We start from the raw sequence: 12,013 nt of genomic DNA on the forward strand, positions 1-12,013 counted from the left end.
ATTTTTTGCTGAGGTGATCTAATATAAATTTCTGTATCCACCACTGGTACTAAATTATTGAAAACATGGTGGGAATACGGAGCGTTCTCCAAAAACCAGAAAGTCCACTGTATAAATCTCAGATAAGAAAGTATAATACATACTCTAAGTCAGGGGTGGGCATAAAAATTTGTCGAAGGGCCAAAATTAATTTTTGAATTAACACTGAGGGCACACACACTTTGATGTTTCCAGTGAGCTTCCAAAAACCTCCAAGCACTACATTTACATCACTTTATTCTCACTTTTAATGTTATTTTTTACATATGATCGGTGTCGGGTCATAAAAAACAAGGTGTTTTCAAGCCATTGTTGCTTGGCGGGCCGCACACATAGGGTTTTTAATTCATTTTCGTGGGCCGCAAAAAAATCTGTCAGGCCGCATGCAGCTCGCGGGCCACATTTCGCCCACTTGTGCTCTAAATATTGAAATGCATGCCACTGTGTTTGAATTCAATATTCCAACATTAATTATGTCTATTGAATCCCAAAAAGATGGTGTGCATTTCAAGACTTGGTGTACAGTATGTATTGTACTTTCTTATAGTGGTATTATTGTACGGCAATTTTATACAATGCTACAGCAGCAACAATGACATGGGAAGAATAAATGATAACATAATTGAAAGAATAGTTTAAATCAAATATTAATAGATTCTGTTTTTAAAACAGATCATAGGGCTTTTTCCCATTACACACCTGGGGCAGATGCAAGATTTGGTGGTACTGTAGGTGGTGCTGAGAGTCCACACCACCTCAGCCCCACCATGGTTGGGGCTCTGAGGTGGGAACATTTTGAGAATATGGACCTCTAGGCGCCAAGAAATTGCACTCTCATACAGGTTTAATTAATAATTTATCTTTATATCAACTATACAATACAATTACTTTTCTTAATACAATTTGGGGGGGGGAGAGGGTGGGTGGTTGTGCAATCGCACTGTCTGCACACTCCTACATCCGCTCCACACATATTATTGCAGTGGTACCTAACATTTATGGATTCGTGGACCCTTCAGGGCATGTTAAAAGTCTTCATGGACCCCCAAGTGCCAGTTTACTCATCACTGACGGTATTCCACCAAAAGGATAACAAGATTACAGGGAGAAGATGATTCACCACAACAGTACAACATCACTACAGTTTTATTAGGGGAGACTTTTTTTATTCCTTGTTTCCTGAACTTATTTTTTTTAAAGATCGTTCGATAAGGGCGAAACAAAAATAATAAAATGTTGTTTTTTTATTTAGTAAATAGTTTTGCCAAAAAACTCCAGACGGAGAAGAAAATAAAAATAAAATGTTATTGGTGAGTCTTGAATGTAGTGTACAGTAATAGGATGGTAAATGCTTTAAATTTATATAATTAGAAAGAAATATACAGTACTTATCTTATTTTTGGAGATTTTAAGGCAGCTGCAGGCAGAATAACATAAATGCTTATATTTTTTTCTGAAATTTTCCATTTTTCATGGCAGCGGCTGCACTAATTGGCCAAAAATAAAATTTTATTTTTATCCAAAATCATACTTAATACTGGCGGGCGGCTGGTTCGCCAAGCAAGATATAAATAGTCTCGCCTTAAAGGCTCCTAATTATTGGCAATAAGATAGTCTATCACACTGATTGTCACTGATTGTCAGACGTAAATAAAATGGAATCTTTAAAAATTGGTCAAAAACTGGACCCCCCAGTAATTTTGGGAATCCCAGAAGTATGGACAAAATGTTAAAAAGAAAAAAACAAGAAGATTTATAACTGCATTACTTTTCATTGACAGTTTTTAAAAATTTATAATAATTTACAGTTATATAATACATACTCCAAGTATTGAATACACGCTATTGTGTTGAGATTCAATATTTCGACAGTTTTTAAAAATTTATATTAATATACAGTTTTATATAATTTCAAAAAAAGTATCACTGATAATAGCCCCAAGCCTCTAAAATAGCCCTGGCCGCAGTGCTTTGTGTTGGCTGCAATGCCTACAGTATACCTACGCCACTGGGATGCATATTAATAATTAGCAAGGCCTAACACTATTTAACACGATATGCATTCTGCATTTTTTGAAAACAGGTAGCACTAATTTTATTTATTTATTTATTTATTAATAGCTGTTTATTCCGGTAAATAAAACATTAAAATTATAACAGCAGCCAAATGCTGAAAAAATTTTTTTTAATATGTTAGTCGAAGTTTTCAATATTTTTTAAAAGGTTTTTTTCAAAATTATATTAAAATAGTATTACAGATTATTAAAATTATCACCACTATTCTCAACATTCTTATTATGAACCTATACTATTATTATTATGTTATTAAATCTAACTAATGTGAAGAAAATTTATAATAGATGATGATATAGTACAAGGTTAACTCTCAAAAATTACATGAAAGCCAGAAAATTCATTCTGTTATCCTATCTTTTTAAAGCCTGAGGTCCAGGACCCTGGCTTTTTTTTTTTTTTTTTTTTTATGTACAATTTGATTTTTCTAAGACACAAAATGTATATTTGACAAAACACTTGGAAGTGCAGTTAATGAGATACAGTTTTTGAATATTCAAAAACTGGTGGAAAATGGGATGCAACCACCCTTTTTTTCCACCTTTTCCCCCAGTTTTCAAATTTTCAAAAATCTGTATTTCATTAATCATTAATTTTTTTCCCCTAATTTGTTTATAATTAGTTATTATGCACTAGTATTTACAAGTACTGTAATCTTTATTTCCAAAATCTGCGTATGGAAACAGAAAAAACTGAAAAATGTTATGTTGGCATAACAGGCCCCCAAAAAAATAAGGTAGATAGGTAGGGATTTTTTTTTTTTTTTTACTGCCACAATATTCAGCAAAGACCTTGAAATCTATAAAATCAATTATATAAGCCTTTAAAGCCCCTAATTGTCATATTTTTCGCCCTTGGACCACTTTTGAAACATTTTGAGTGACGTCCGACCATGCCTACTTTTCTAATGTAAACTTGTATCATGAAAATTAAATAAAAAAAGTCTAGGGTCGGTCGATATTTTAGGGTCGGTCGGGTTACGCCAACATAACTTTGTTTTTAAGCCTTTATGAAATTGAAAATCATTTCCTCACCTGCTGCAAGGTAAAGAGGTGGTGGTGTACAGTATTCATGGCTTGAAGATCACTCAAACTTTTCACATTCTGAAATATTGAAGATAAAAATAAATATATTTTGTATAAATTATAATGAATATAAAACTATAAATATTCATAAAAAATCATAAATATGCAAGTAAAATACATGGATTAATCAGTGATGGAGCCAGGGAATGACAAAAACAAATGAAAATATCTGAACAAATAAATAAAATCTTTCTCATTATCAAGGTACTCAGTGGCAGATTCAAGGAGGTGGGGGAGGGGAGGGGGTGAGGGCAGCTAGCCCCTAAACTTTGCAAAATTTTAAAATGAAAAAAACAAAAGAAAATTATATTACAATTTAATAAGTCCTGAATGGCATTTTTGTCCATCTAGATGTGCCATAATCATAATTTTTTGCTGAGGTGATCTAATATAAATTTCTGGATCCACCACTAGTATTAAATTATTAAAAACATGGTGGTAATACAGAGCGTTTTTTTATACCTTGTTTTTGCGAACCTGCGACTGCAAATATTGTTGATTTTGAATAAAAAGAAAATTTTATTTTTGGCCATTTCAGAAAAAAATAGGTTTTTCTTTATTTTTATTATGCCCTACACTGCCTTGAAATCTCCAAAAATAAGATATGTATATTTCTTCCTAACTATATAAATTTGAAGCATTTAACCATCCCATTTTACATTCACCAATAAAATTTTATTTTTATTTTTTCCTCCATCTGGATAATTTTGGCAAAACTATTAGCTAAATAAAAAATAATAATAAGTACACGAGACAAGGAATAAAAAAAGTCTTGCCTAAGAAAGTATAATACATACTCCAAGTACTGAAATGCATGCCATTGGATTTAATTATGTCTATTGAATTCCAACACAATGGCATGCATTTCAAGACTTGGACTTGGATTGTACTTATGGTGGTAATTGTACACAAAGTTACAGCAGCAAAAATGACATGGGAAGAATAAATGATAACATGATTAAAGGAATAGTTTAAATCAAATATTAATATTAGATACTATGTTTTTAAAACAGATCATAGGAGTTTTTTTGCCATTACACACTGGGGCAGATGCAGGATTTGGTGGGTGGTGAGAGTGCACACCACCTGGGAATATGAACCTCTAGGTGCCCAGAAATTGCACTCTCATACCAGATTTAATTTAATTTATCTTCATATCAACTATACAATACATTATTAATTTTCTTAATACAATTTAAGGTGGGGGGGAAGGGTGTGTGACCCCACCGTCTGACCCTACATTCGCCCCAGACACATTATTGCAGTGGTTCCCAACCTTTTTGGATTTGTGGACCCTTCGGGGCATGTTAAAAGTCTTCATGGACCCCCAAGTGCAAGTTTATTCATCATTGACGGTATTCCACCAAACGGATCATTTCAAAGAGAAGATGATTCACCGCAAAAGTACAACATCAATACTGGCGAAACTTTTTTTATAACTTGTTTCGTGAACTTATTTTTTTCAATTACAGCATTAGACAAAGACAATACAAAAAAAATCTATATTAAAAAAAAAACAAAAAAAAAAAACCATAAATTATATATTATTATAATTATTATTGCAAAAAATATTAAAAATATACAAAAAGGCAGATGTATACAAGGTAAATATCATTTAAATTGAAAAAAAAAAATTTTTTTAAAGGATTAATTTACTGGAATGAATGAATAAATTAATAAAATCAAACGGGGATATGTCTCTAAATAAGCTTTTGAAACTCTTAAAGTGTCATATTTTTGGAGGGTTTTATCCCCCCGGACCAATTTCGAAAGGTTTAGTGGGTTTTAGCGACGCCTGACCACGCCCACTTTTTTCTCATCAGGGACATCAGCCCCCCTCGTCGGGGACCTTGGACTCCCCGTCGGGGAAATCCTGGCGCGGCGACTGGCAAAGACTACATCTTATACCCTTAAAAGTATTGCATCGTAAAAGGCATTTGATACAGTTTGGTAGGAAGGGAAGTTTAGTAGCAGTGTGGAATATTGGAATTATTAAGGGGTTGTCTATATATATAATAATTGATAGCCTATAAATTTTCAAGGAAAAGTCATGTTTGGTAAATAGAGGCTATTAAATTATTTTCACATTTATTATGAAGTCAAACAGGAGTGTGTACCTCATACACCATTTTCGCTAAATAAATTGAAAATTTCCAATAACCTGGCAACTACCACTGGGGACTTCCAGAGGCCTGGCATTTCACTTCCGTACTTAGCATCATGGATTAATTAAACAATAAAACTAAATTGCTAACGAGCACAAATACTTTAAATGGGAAAAAGAATGAAATGTTTATATTAAAAACAAGTCTAAGACTTACAAAAGCTATTTCAATACAGGTACAGTAATTAGCAAAGATCTTATATGTTGTCTACTGCTGCTATACCAAAGGACTAGCAGCACTATTCGCTGCGCGGTGCTCTATTTGTAACTAGTCAGCTGCTCAGACGAGGCCGCTTGAAGCCCCCCAGTAAAAGTTGCAAGATTTTGGTGGCGCTGTTTCAAAATAGACCCGATAAAATGGTGTATATGTTCTGTATTCTCTTGCATGAATTCACAAAGTTGCTTAAAAAGCAATGACTTAAGGTGTCCGTATACATAATGTATACATAATGGCATCAGAATCAAGCTCTGAATGGCAATAAAAAGTTATGAGCATTTTAAAATCAGTTTTATTTGAGCAAAATTAATTATTTTAAGATTCAGGTTCAGGTTGTGTGGTCAACTACTGGCCCTAGACCAAATATTTTAGTGGCAATTAGTTATTTGGGATATAGACTATATCCAAGTGCAAGATTATTCCAATCAAACATCAAATCACAGATTTATGACAATCCAAAAATGGTCGCAGCTCAAAAATTGAATCCCGTACCCTAAATTTGAGGGGTAAAATGACTACATAGATAGTTAGGAATTCAAATGAAACTTACACAACTGGAAGATATGTATCTTGGCCATATATGGTAAAAATATATTTATCTTAACTCAACCCCTTTAATATAAACTCCCAATGTGAAAATGGTATTATTTTAGGATATGCATGGGGTTGAAACCAGAAATTGCTGACATACTGTACACCATTTTGATCTGGGACCACGCAACATTGCTAAAAATAAATAAATTTCCGGCCAATTTTTAGAAAAAGTTTTTCTATATAGAAACACCACCTAGGCACCCCTACTCTAACATTGTTTACACAAGAGTGTGGCTTTTTCCGAGTGTTGTAGCTGACTATATCTAGTGGCATAGGGTATTGACATGGGGAGTGAACACTAATGGGGAAAATGGATTAAGTGGGGCGCTAATATGATGCCTAACCATTTGCAGCAGGCCCGGGGCATGTATTCTGTTGATAACACTGCTTTGAAAACTTATTTTTGAGTCTGAATATGCCACTTCCAGGAATCTAGGTATCTATGTTAAAAATTTGCTCACCTCATCCCCAACCACTGTGCCAGGTGAGTGGATATTTTGGTAGTTGCTAAATACAACCAATTCAGTCCAGGGGGTAAGGGCGTCGATCCGTGGTTAAAAGTGGGGGGGGGACGACAAATGAAAAATAAAGCCTTGGGCCGTAGGCTGAAGCCTTGGTTTGGGACCAGGGGCGAAGCACCCGAAAGCTCTCGCGCCTATAGCATTTTAATTGATTTTAAGCAATGCAATTAACATTTATTTCCATACGAAATTTTCAAAATATCCAGTGGCGGATCCAGTAATTTGAAACAGAGCTGAGCCCAGAGAGGGACTTTTGCAGATGGAGAGTGTAGACCACATCAGCCCCAGCATGGTTGGGGTTGAGTAAGAAAATTTATGATTATGGCACCTCTAGTTGGTCGGAAATGGCACTCTCAGACTTAATTTGAATATTATTTTCATTTTTCTCTACTTTTAAAATTAAAAAAAAAAAACATAGGGATGGTGGGCCAGCTGGGCCCCTTGAATCTGCCACTGAAATACTCAACATAAAAAGTTTTTAAAATTATCCTTTTAGCCATAATTATGCCCGATTATATATTTCGTGCAAAAACATTCATAAAAATAATGATTTATTATATATCTACTGATTAGCTTGTGACGTATTCAAAATTCGAACCATGAAAAACAAATAACAAACTTAAAACAGTCATAAATTTAGTCTTTTTACAGTACTTTTAAAATCAATTAAGAGGTTTTTGCTTTTCTCCTCATTTTGAATTTCACTTTTGTGTAAGCAATATTGCGACTACACCATTGTGAGTGGAAATAATACTGTCTAATTTACAATCAAACAGGACTAGGAAGATAGGGAGCACACAAAACATTAGTTAGCATTTTCACAAACATTAAGGTGATTTACTAAATTTATCATTATCAGTTGCGGCTCCAGGAGGAAAGCAAAATAGAGGGGGAACAGGGAGGGACTTGCACAATTTGGGAGAGTAGATCAGCCCCACCAAGGTTGGGGCTGAGGAAAGAAAGTTTATGATTATGACACCTCTAGATTGCCGGAAATGGCACTCTCAGACCTAAATTCTAATTATAATTTTCCTTTTTTTCCATTTTTAAAAAATAATAAAATAAAAAAATTTAGGGTCAGCTCGACCCCACTTGATTCCGCCACTGATTATTGTGAAGTCATTGCGAGATTGCGTCATGGTAACACTGGAGTAAAATTTTTGTATCACTAAATCAAAATAGATGGACATGTCCATGTCAAAGCCTGTAAAATTATTATTTAATAATAGCTACATAAAATTCAATTGACTATTTAAAACTATATTTTTTTTGAAATTAGGAAAAACAGTAATCCTATGTATGTAGATAATATTAAACACATACGTACAGGTATACAAAAGGAATAAATCGTTTACAGTAGAAATTGTGCACTTTTGAGTTTGTAAAAATATTGGCATAATAAGCATACACGCTTCCAATTTTAACAACGTTCAGTACATTGTTTTCACAATAAATTTAGCGTCTGATAACCGCTGCACCCATAAAATCGATCTAGTGGTTTCTGAGATGGTTACGATATGTATAAACAATTGCATTTTTACTTGGCTTAGGTCCGCAAAATACGTACTGCACTTGGAAAACAGACAAAATTTATGAGTCATGCGTAATTGTTATTCTTTACATTCTTTTAAAAGTGGGGTTTTAATTATAGAAGATTGGTGAAAAGTGGGGGGGGGAACAATCGATATGATGTTCCCCTACTTTGAAAAGTGGGGGGGGGGGAAACATGTCCCCCTGTGCCCCACCGATTGACGCCCATGCGAGGGGGCGTGGCTTGGTATGGTGATATCATGTATAATTTCAGCTATAGTTCGTCTTAATCTCCTCGACAAAGGGAGACCCCAAAATACAGTACCGTACAACTAATTTCTCCATAGTACAACCAATGTAAGAAAACATTGTCCCTGTTTTTTTTTTTTTTTTAAATTAGGATCTCTGGAATATTATCAATTTATGGGGCCTACACAGAGTGAAATATTTACATAGTAGTTAGTCTTAATTTTGGAGGTATTGATTAGGCCATAATCATAGAAAGAAATGAAAACAATCAATGGTCTATACTACTACAATAAAATTAGTCTATACATTTTCCAATTTTAATTCCATAAACAATATCTTACTATATCTTATTATCTTATTATACTTTACTATATCTTACAATATCTTAAAATTACAACTTTTTTACTGCTGAAGTTTAGATTTACTGTATATTACTTTTTATTATTTTACTGCTTTTAAGCAAAATTACCATGGCTATCCAGAAAAAGAGAAGGTAACAGAAAGTTAATATATTAATTCAATTAAATATATTAACTTTCCCATCTGTACTGTAATTTGTATTGTATAAAAGGTATGTAAATTAAATAATAATTAATATTCAGTACAGGATTCTTTTAGTTGCCTAGGCCTAGAAGGGGTCTATTCCAGGGATTTCAAGATTCTACATAGACCTAGCTTAAGACCAAGGAAAAAAAAAACAAAAGTAGTTTCTTGTCTTAATACTGTATTTTGAAAAAAAAGGAGAATGCAAGGGAACTTTTTCACTCTGAAAAGGCAAATCCAAGATGGTCGATAGGAAACAGCTACTGTACTATTTTCTCACTATACAAAGTAGACACATTGAAAGCAAACAAAAAAAGCACTAGACTTGATACATACCATATGTATCCCCAACCACTAATGATAGAGAGAGGAATTTTTACTGATGTGAATTAGCCAGATTTCATGCATTTCGTAAAATTTATTTGGCCTAACGTAAATGACACCTAGACTAAACTGTAGGACTGGGTTGCTGGATGGACTAGGCTAAAATAAAATGGAAGAAAAAAATTATATTCAAATTTAAATCTGAGTGCCATTTCCAACCATCTAGAGGTGCCATAACCAGAAATTGTCTTCAGCCCCAACAATGTTGGGCCTGAGGTGGTATTTTCCCCCTACTGTATGTAGTACTGTATCTGTGAATGTTCTTCCCTGGCCCCTTCTATTTCAAATCTACACTACAGTATAAAAAAAGAAATACTGTAGTTGGGGCTGACAAGAAAAAAGTTCACAATTTATGTCGGCCCGCCGCTGGTCTCTCAACAAATTGGAACTGCAGCCCCCAGAGCTTACAATGGTTGCATACCTGGGGTGTATGGTCATGAAGTTAGCTTACTGTGTAGGTACCCACCATAACTACATCCCTGTGTAGAGTAGATACAGTCTGTTAAGTGTAAGGACAATGTTGGATGAGCCATCGCCATCGGAGCGTGACCCTCCCTTCAACCTGTCTCCCCCCCATTATTTTTGTTTACTATATTTTCGCTAGGCCTAGTTGGATTGAATCTTTTGTTGGTTTAGTTTTTAGTTGATCTTGAACCCATTTTTTTTTTTCTGTTGGTACGTGCTATTTTTTTATTTTTTTTATTTGTAGATTTTTGTGATGGATAGACTTTTTTACTTTGGCCTAGCCATAGAGCCTAGGCCTAGGTCTTTTTTTGTTATGATTGTCTTTGGATGCACTGCCTAGCCTACTACGCGGCTGAGTGCAACTATATATATATGACAGATACAGTACAGAATATATTCAGCCTGAGTTACTTAATACACGGAGTCCATGGACCACACCTGATACATATTGCCTTTTAAAAACCCTAATAACAACTGTCCTCTACTTACATAAAAATTTAATTGCTTTAATTTCCACTATTATTGAACAAAACTGTAGGCCTAGGCCTAGATATCAACGCCCAGGATGTTCAACCACATGTGCACGTAAACAGTAAATATCTAACATTTTTATCAAAAAGCACTCTAAGAACAGAATTTCCAGAAACCAAGTATAGAGCAGGGTATAGTGTCTCATCTCAGTTGGTAGAGAAACCGAGCGGCAAACGGAGTCTAGAATTAAGGACGCTACCGAAAAATTCGTGGAAACCTTAAAAATTCAATTAAAAGTTTATAATTACGCACACTGTCAAAGTGTAATGCTCTCCTATTTATGACGTCATATATTATATCAACTTGTAGCCAATCACGGCACTATAAACAAATGTCTTTGAAAGAATAATATGAACTCATTTTTGGCTACATGCGATTGTCTGTGTCAAGAATCTATCTTAATCATTAGGTAACTTCATCTGAAGAGTGTTGCACCATGTAGCACGAAACTAAATAGTAATAAAATGCTTAATCAAACCTACTGTTAAACCTCTTATTTTTGCTATATATAGGCCTATATATATATATATATATATTCAGTGCACATGTTCACAAACGCCATTGATTGGAACATGGACCTTATTAATAGGCTGTCTCTTATACACATCTAGATGTGTATAAGAGACAGAGAACGGAGTGCGTCAAAATCTAAAAAATACGTACTGGCATATTGTAATACACATTCCCTTGTTGTACATTATGATATGTTTCATTAACATAACATACACTGACGATCGCCAACAAATTGGGTGGGTACAGTATTCAAAATTTTACGATATGGTGAACTATTTAGATTAAAATGTTGAAAGTGATTATATAAGAATTAGATGAGTCACTGTCAATAAAACAATTCGCGGAAGAGGAGTATTCAAAATATCGGTACTATTAATATGGGACTAATCAGATTACTGACGCCATTCTCCATCGGCAATTGATTTTATGTGCATTATTTATCTACAATTCTTATCTACAGTTAACACACTAAAGAATATTTACACTCACAATTTAAAAAAAAAAGTTACCAACAACGACATCTAATAGCTGTGTGAAAAACAAATTATCAGCCTGCTGCTCTCTGAATAGTGATCGTAACTGAACAATAATGATGCAGCAACACGCTTGGTCAACTTGTAAAAAATTCAGAGGCTTCTGTTGTTTGCCCATAAAAAAAAAACATTTTTGGAGTGTTATACAGTACGATTTCAAAACATTGTCATCGTAGGGCCTAATGAAACAGCTATAATATTGAAAACAAACAACTTGAAACAAAATCGGTGTACGGATTCAAATAAATATTTACAATAGATTTTAATGGTCAACAATCAAATTTTACGACCAATTTTTACATACGTTAATTTGTGAGTGACGGTGTGAGATAGACATGCAAAACAAACATTAGCGGTCTATAATAGCTGTATAATATCTTTGAATATCATTTTATACCGATTCATTTATATGCTTGGTCATTTTGTAATCATTTAGAATTCAACAGTTTTTAGTATTACTAAAAACTGTTTTGATACTACGTCTAGAATTTGATACTACGTCTAGAAGTGTAGAGATACGAACCCTATTAAATAGGGTTCGTATCTCTACACTTCTAGACGTAGTATCAAAT

At 34.0% G+C, this 12,013-nt stretch overlaps 1 long non-coding RNA gene across 1 annotated transcript in view; it reads right to left on the bottom strand.

Moving 5' to 3' along the window:
* Positions 1–10,484, bottom strand: part of LOC117104895 — a 12,889-nt gene extending 2,405 nt beyond the window's left edge. The window contains exons 1-2 of the long non-coding RNA XR_004444834.1: positions 10,354–10,484; positions 3,147–3,215 (exon numbers count right to left, since the gene is read on the bottom strand). This is a non-coding gene — a long non-coding RNA (uncharacterized LOC117104895). The remainder of the gene's footprint in view (positions 1–3,146; positions 3,216–10,353) is intronic.
* Between the last annotated feature and the right edge of the window lie 1,529 nt (positions 10,485–12,013).

This window comes from Anneissia japonica, unplaced genomic scaffold, assembly GCF_011630105.1.
Source record: "Anneissia japonica isolate Jap-2015-1 unplaced genomic scaffold, ASM1163010v1 scaffold640_len1575945_cov177, whole genome shotgun sequence".
NCBI classification, from domain to species: domain Eukaryota; kingdom Metazoa; phylum Echinodermata; class Crinoidea; order Comatulida; family Comatulidae; genus Anneissia; species Anneissia japonica.